This window comes from Atta colombica, unplaced genomic scaffold (genome assembly GCF_001594045.1).
Source record: "Atta colombica isolate Treedump-2 unplaced genomic scaffold, Acol1.0 scaffold27, whole genome shotgun sequence".
NCBI lineage: Eukaryota > Metazoa > Arthropoda > Insecta > Hymenoptera > Formicidae > Atta > Atta colombica.
Genome location: NW_017259370.1, coordinates 971,254 through 978,749, shown reverse-complemented (window position 1 = coordinate 978,749; position 7,496 = coordinate 971,254). Strand labels below are relative to the sequence as shown.

Sequence of the window (7,496 nt, the reverse complement as noted above, 5' to 3'; positions counted from 1 at the left end):
TAATATATAAATAATAATTAAAAATTGATAAAGATAAAAATATGCGCTCTTTAATATTAATTGCATACATTTTCTAATAATTAGATATATTAAAAGAAAATATATTTGTAATTCAACGTCAATATTATAATTTAAGTATCTTTCTTTGTCTCTTATTTTTAATTTTCTTCCAATAAAAATGATACATTTTTTATGATGATATCTCATTTATTATGATATATAAAGCAGCACAATCTCCACTTCTATGAAAAAGAAAGAAGATAAAGATTTTAAATTTATATGTTCATTTATTACACCAACGATTCGAAAAATAAAAGTAAGTTGACTTTAAAAATAAAAGTTTTTCATAAAATAAGTTTGAATATCTTGAATCTTATTAAAATTTTGGAATATTAATCTTAAAATACAATTTTGATGCAATGACAGTTCTTTTAAATATATTTGTCCTTTTTCACGCACGCACGCACGCACGCACACACACACACACACACACACACACACACACACACACACACGCACACACACACACACATTCTTTTTCTGCAATTGATTTAAAAATGCAATTTGTTGAGTTATGTGTTTGTAACAAATGAACGATATGATTCTTTAAAGCAAAGAATTAAAAAAAATTACAAAAGGTTGAATATTACAATAGTAACTAAAAATAAGCAGTATTCAATTATGTACAGGAGTACAATTATCTCGAATCCGCTGAAATTACAATTATCCTGTTCCCAGTAAAGCAGTTCCATTTTCCTTTGTATGAGAGGATCTCGCCTTAGACACTTCGGAATTGAATATTTGTCGGGGGCTAATGAACCGGGAGTGCAGTCATTGGTAATTTACGCGCGACGCACGGTGCAAGCGCGATCGTAGGAGGATGTGCAATGTGATATGTATATATATACGTATATAGTATTCTGCGGTAGTTCTCTGATGACGGCGGCTGCCGCACGCTTTCTCGCGCGGCAAACAGACCCTATCTATTGTCGGCTCTATTGTCAGGATTCTGGGCCGTAGGAAATTCTCGCGCCCGACGGCGGTTCTCTCTTGCAGACTAAATTGCACGTAGGCGTGTAAACGTTCCTTGTACCTCGCACTGTATGCTGCAGTATCGTCGACCGCGCATCCCGCCGTCGTGTGTACGCTATTGAAATTTTGTCACCGCGCCGATGTATAATGTGTGTGTGTGTGTGTGTGTGTGTGTGTGTGTGTGTGTGTGTGTGTGTGTGTGTGTGTGTGTGTGTGTGTGCTGCGACACGATGAAATATAATAAAATAATATTTCCACGCGGGTTCTTTTCTCAATATCATCATTATGTGCACACATATCGGAATAGAAAACGGAATTAATTCTCAATATGCATGAATTTCCTTCTTGTGTCCGCGACTTATATTTAAAAACGAAATTTAAGGATACGATCAGCCATGTATAGATCAGCATTTTTCAATTTGCGGCATATTAAATAATAAGTTAGATTTTTCGGAATACAAAATAAATCATTAAATGTATTTCATGTTTCAATGCTCAGGATAAATCTTTTATCAAATATTCAGAAATACACCAATAGATCTTTTATTAAATCTCGAAAAATACACTAAGTTTCGTATGAATTTTATATACATATTCAGTTCTGCGTGCCGAATTCATTTTCAGTCTTGAAATATAATCATAAACAGAATTAGAGTAGTAATGTCTCAAATTAAATTAACAAGCAATTTAATAATATTAATTTAATAATATTAATGTTAATAAGTAGTTTAAAAAGATTATTAAAAATTTGATGTCAATAAGCATTTAAAAAACTGTAAATAATTTATTGCGAAAATATTACTTCAGTCGGGATTCTAACTCAAATAAATATTGTGAATAAATGAGATGTAAAATATGAATATTACAATGTGAAAAGATAAAGACAGAGAGAGAGAGAGAGAGAGAGAGAGAGAGAGAGATCTCTTTCTTGTTAAGAATGTTCGTTTGTAGATTACACAGGCCCTAAGCGCAGTTTGAAAAGCATATCCCCTAATACATGAGATTGCTACTATTGTTGTACGTCCAAGAGCTTCGACAGAAATTATATGCTCGACGGATTCACTAGGGCAGTTTGTAACTACAATTTGTATCGTGAGAATGCATAAATCCCTCTTACCCCTCTATTTAGTAACATCATGAGTGCTCTCGCAGATTGTGTCGCATTGTTGACAAGGCGATGTCGTGTAATACTCATTGGGAATATCTTATATAGATTATGAACAACAGTTGTTTCTGATGTTGCTATCATTTGCAATTGATATCATTGATTAACTCTTATTAATTAGATACATCATAAATTATCGAAAATTATCAAATACGATGTTTCTCATTAAATAAAATATTGAAACACGCTTCTCATGCTCGTTAATGAATGCATTCGTGATGTGTACACTTCGTACATAATTCGTGTAAAATGATAAATTTATACACGAATTTCTCGTCTTGCTTCGGTACTGTGGCTTGTCAAATTGTTACATTTACAAAGAAATCGTCGGAACTATCTTCATTGATTTTGATAGGCTTTGGATATATTGAACAGCTTAAACAAATATTAGATTGATACCTTTTTAATTTACTTATCTCAAAATTTAGGGATCAAAATAACTTTTGGGAGCGGTAATAAATTTAAAAAATTGACATTTTTCAAAAAATCTGAATTTACCGTTATTAAGAGTATGAAGTATTATATTATAAAACATTTTTTCATATATCTTATAGTTCCAAAAATGTTCGCTAAATATGAAAAATCTATTATTTTTGAGAAATTGTTTTAATTTTTATACTTCCTCTAAATTTCATAGTAAAAAAAAACATTTTGTATTTGTGTTAGAAATGTTCACTTAAACGATCCATTACTTGTTAAAATTTTTAATTCAATTTTAAATACATCTGAGTATTAATTTAACATAATGTTATTGTGTTATTTGAATATTTTGTGTCAAATTGATATTCAACACTTCTTAGTGTCAAAATAACAATTTATGAGTAAGTGAATAAATTACATAAAAATAATATTTTTAAAACATAAATTTTAAGATAAATAAATAAAATGTGCTAATTTCATATATTATAAATTTATTAGAATATTAATGTAACATATAAAAAATTTAATGAAGAAATATGCTTATAAATTATGTCAGTGTTACGTTTTCTATGTTAATTTTCTGTATAATATTTGTATCACTTTCTAACATATTTATTAAATTAACACAAAAATTTGAGCGATCTATTTGGGACATATAAAATGTATTAAATTTAATATAAATTTTCTAATTGTATTGTGAGATAAGCAGATTAAAAAAAATATGGGTCTAATATTATTGATGTTATACAAAATCCATTAAAATCAGTAAAGAACAGTTACGATCGGTTCTCTAGTTAGCGTTTGCTACGCTTTTATGCGGGTAAATGTACATGTAAGTCCTGTCTACTCGACGCTTTCATACATTTCCACGCAAGACCTCTCTTCTCTCTCCTTCTCCTCTTTACTCGTGGAGACAATATGCCCAAGATACCTTGAAGATCGGTTCCATGATTCGTCTATGTATCTTGGTCTTCGCGCTCAGATAACCGTGCATAACTCTCCTGCTGCCGTAGTCGCCCTTCACATGAATCACGTGCAAGTAGTATAGCAATAGTACGCGCGCTACGCTCAGTCTGTCCGTTGCGTCCTTTTCCACTTCGGTCCGGCTTGTTTATTCAGTACGCTTAGACGGGTCGCGCATAGAATTGCGCGTCACAGTTGCTGGCTTTACTTTCCAGTTTGATGCATTCTCTTTGCAAAACGATGAAGCTACGAATGGCAACTGTTTTCTATGGTGCTTGAGACTTGCCTGCAGAACGATCTCTTCTTTTTTTCGGAGAATGCACGGCAGTTCAAAATTGAGATATGTTTAACAAGTGTGATTCAAAGAGAAGTTAATATTAATTGTAATAATACTTTTAGTTTCTAGTTTAGTTTCTTTGTATTTAAAAATATTTTATATTTATATTCATAATTATTTTTAATTAGTATTTAAATTATAAAGCGACCGAGAAAATTTCAAAGATTGTAATATTATACCTTCGAGAAATTTTATGTAAATTTTATTGTTAGATATCATGATATTTGAAGAAAGAAAAAGAACATGGATAGATAAAAAGAAGCGAAAGAAACTCCATACTTTAAAAATTAAATTAATATTGAAAAAGAATTGTAATATTTAAATATACGTGATTATTTTCTTTTTACGAGATGGGTGAGTTATTTAAAGAATTATTTCAAAATTTTTGTTTTCAATTCTTGCACCTGGTATCGAATTTCTTTAAAGAATAAGGCTAACAATAAATGCCTTGGAATTCATTACTGAAAGAATGTGATAGCTATAAGAAATAGCGGGCAGTATTAAAAGTTTCGGTACGCTTGCCAGTTGGAAACTGGGGCTAAATCGGCTCATGGAACGTTGCTTAAGCGATTCCATCGATCCTCTTAATTAATTCCGCAAGAACAGTGAGTCGTATATCCGTGACACAAGTCCCTCGACCTTCTGGCGCATTACTATGAGTCTCTCTCTCTCTCTCTCTCTCTCTCTCTCTCTCTCTCTCTCTCTCTCTCTTTCTCGCGAGATACAATAGTACGAAAGACAAGGTAGCAACGGAGACTATCGCTCTTCTCTCACAGCATTCGCGCGAAGCTCGCCGACACAACGAAGAAGAGCTTACCTTCCTGCCGTAATTGCTTCCATCTCGTCATTCTGCTTCATGCCCCCTTTGGCCTGGCTCTCCTAATTGTCTCTGTTTTTCCTCTCTGCACCTTCGAGAGAGCGAGAGAATATTAAATGTGCTCGGCGAGGTGTCCGTCGTTCTAGTCCTGCGCGCCTTGTCGAAATCCGTCGAATTATTTTCGGTCGTCCTTATCATTAACGCGCGCGGCCGACACCATAATCTCTTTTAACTACTGCATATTTTATTAATTTAAAGTGTTGGAAATTGCCTGTTGTAGAATATTTCTTGCTGTTTGTCATTTCTTCTAAAATCTCTCTTCTTATTTCATAAATATTCAGATCTATTATTTATACACTATCAAAATATCAGATAATAGAATTATATTATTGTTTATTATTTTGCTAGTTTGCTGTATTTATTACTATATTAATTGCATCGTATATTTTCTAATGTTGTAAATATAAGTAGATATGCATTTTTCATTGCGTTCTATTTTTCTAATTTAAATATATAAATAGTATATAATAATTGTCTTATTATCATAAATTAACAACTGTGCTAATGAAACTGATTTGTTTTGTAGTAAAATACAGCAAAGATTTCTAAAATATTTTGTGGGAATTGTACGCACGTGTATCTTATATATTTTATAAATTAATTTATAATATTTCTGTAAAAAAAAATGAAATTAAATATAATAGGTTTTTATTTGTATTGCATTATGTAACATATTCATTCAATCATATACGTGTACATGATACAAAATTTTATATACAGAACTTGCTATCAAAGTAAAAAATGAATATAATAAGAGATAAGACATGTTCCATTAATAAAAGTTAAGTAATTATGAAATTGATATAGAAAATTTGTCAGCTGCCAACCACAAATATGAGATATAACGCAATCAGTGAAGTACATAAACGCAAATGATAAATCTGCATCCATAGAATACGCGTGTAATTATCGAAACGAAATTGACGCATTACGATAAAATTACGAGTGCATTTTCACATTAATTTAATCTTACAGTAAAAAGCGATCCTGTTTTCACTCTCAATTTCCTGTTTTTATGTTTTCTGAAATCATATTTATAAATATATATTCTTATTGTTGAAATGCCTCGCTCCATCGTTTTTTTTATTTACGAGAAATGTTACAGGCAAAATGGTTTTTATCAACTGCATAACTTTCTTATTAAATTAGCATAACGTTCTTTGTGTCATCTTCGTATAACAAATTGAATCTCTTTCTCTCTTTTTCTCCTTTGTTTCAAAATTTTATTCTTTTTCTTGGAACATTTATAGTGATATTTGTGGAATTTAAAACTCAGAAAACTTTCCGTTTTCGTTTTATTCTTTCGGCATTTTTCTATATATGAAAGATATAATATCGAAAATTATTCACGTAACATGTGCGATTTCTCTCACAATTCACTGTTAAAAATTAAACACTATATATTTATTAAAAAACATATTTTGTTGTAAAGAGAAAAAAAATATATCTAAATATAAACATATTTAAGCAATTTAAATATAATAAAGTTTTTAGTTTTGTATACATCGAAAACATTCTTGCAGTTTCGAAAAGCATAAAGGACACTGAAAGTTTTATTTATTACAGCACATTCAGGTTGTTAGTTAAAAATGTGTCTCAGTCTACAAGTTGATATAGTTTCCTTTAAAAGGATAATATACAGAGTGTCCCGCAAAAACCCCCAATTTTTGGTCAAATACTTTTTTGTGTACACAATATTATTAACTTTACAGAAAAACAACAAGAGACAAAAATTGTTTATTTTTTTCTCATAGAACTCTAAGAATTTTTTCAGAATTTTTTATTAATTTTTTAGTATTGCACTTTCTTATTAGCAACTATTTTTACTAACATGAGAAAATACGATATTAAAAATTTCTTACAAAATTCTCAGAACTTTATGAGAAAAAATAAACAATTTTTGTCTCTTGCTGTTTTTCTGTTGATAATATTTAAAAAATTATTGAAAACTAATATTCAGCAATTTTTAGTAATTAATATCTTGTTAACTATTGCGAAAATTACAAAATGGTAAAGGACTCAGTTTAATCCGCTCTATTTACACAAGCGCTTGGCCAAAAATTGTAGGACACTTTGTACATTTTTTTCTAAAAGGTGAATTTCATGTTTTTCTCTTTACGTGTCCCGCAGATCTCGAAAGAATAAGAAAAAGAAAAAGAAAAAGGATAGATAGAACTAGACGCTGTCCGATATTGGCGGCCAGACAGGCGTATAGATATTAATCCGTCCCTCTTTCCTCGATGAAGGTGAAGCTCGATTGTGGTAACAGATTGTGGTAAACTTTATAAGCCTAGGGTTACTTGAAAGTGCGCTCGCGGTGTCGGTACGCGAGACTGCAATAACATTTACCACAAACTTTTACTACAGCTCAAATGTTCCTGCCCTACTACCCCGCGTAACTCCCGTAGGGGAGGGGGGTATTCACGACGAACAGCACTACGTTCTAACAATTGCCGCTGCAGCTACAATGGCACGCTTTACTGCCGCGCGGCGGTGTAACTTGATACAATAATGCGCGTTCCGCGTCGTTTACCTCGGAAGAGTTGACTTACGTGACGAGGAGGGTCACGGCTTTTGGCATCCTTAGATCAATATGGATATATCAAGAATTAATTGCGCATGTTCTATTTTGTATATATTTTGAATGTATTTTTTTAATAAATAAGATAGTCGAATATAATTTAATAAAAATAAATTATCTT

The 7,496-nt window shown here is 31.3% G+C and overlaps 1 protein-coding gene across 1 annotated transcript in view; it reads right to left on the bottom strand.

Annotated features, from left to right (window-relative positions):
• Nucleotides 1-7,496, bottom strand: part of LOC108689328 (protein vein) — a 382,945-nt gene that overhangs the window by 89,164 nt on the left and 286,285 nt on the right. The gene's annotated exons all lie outside the window — the stretch shown is intronic.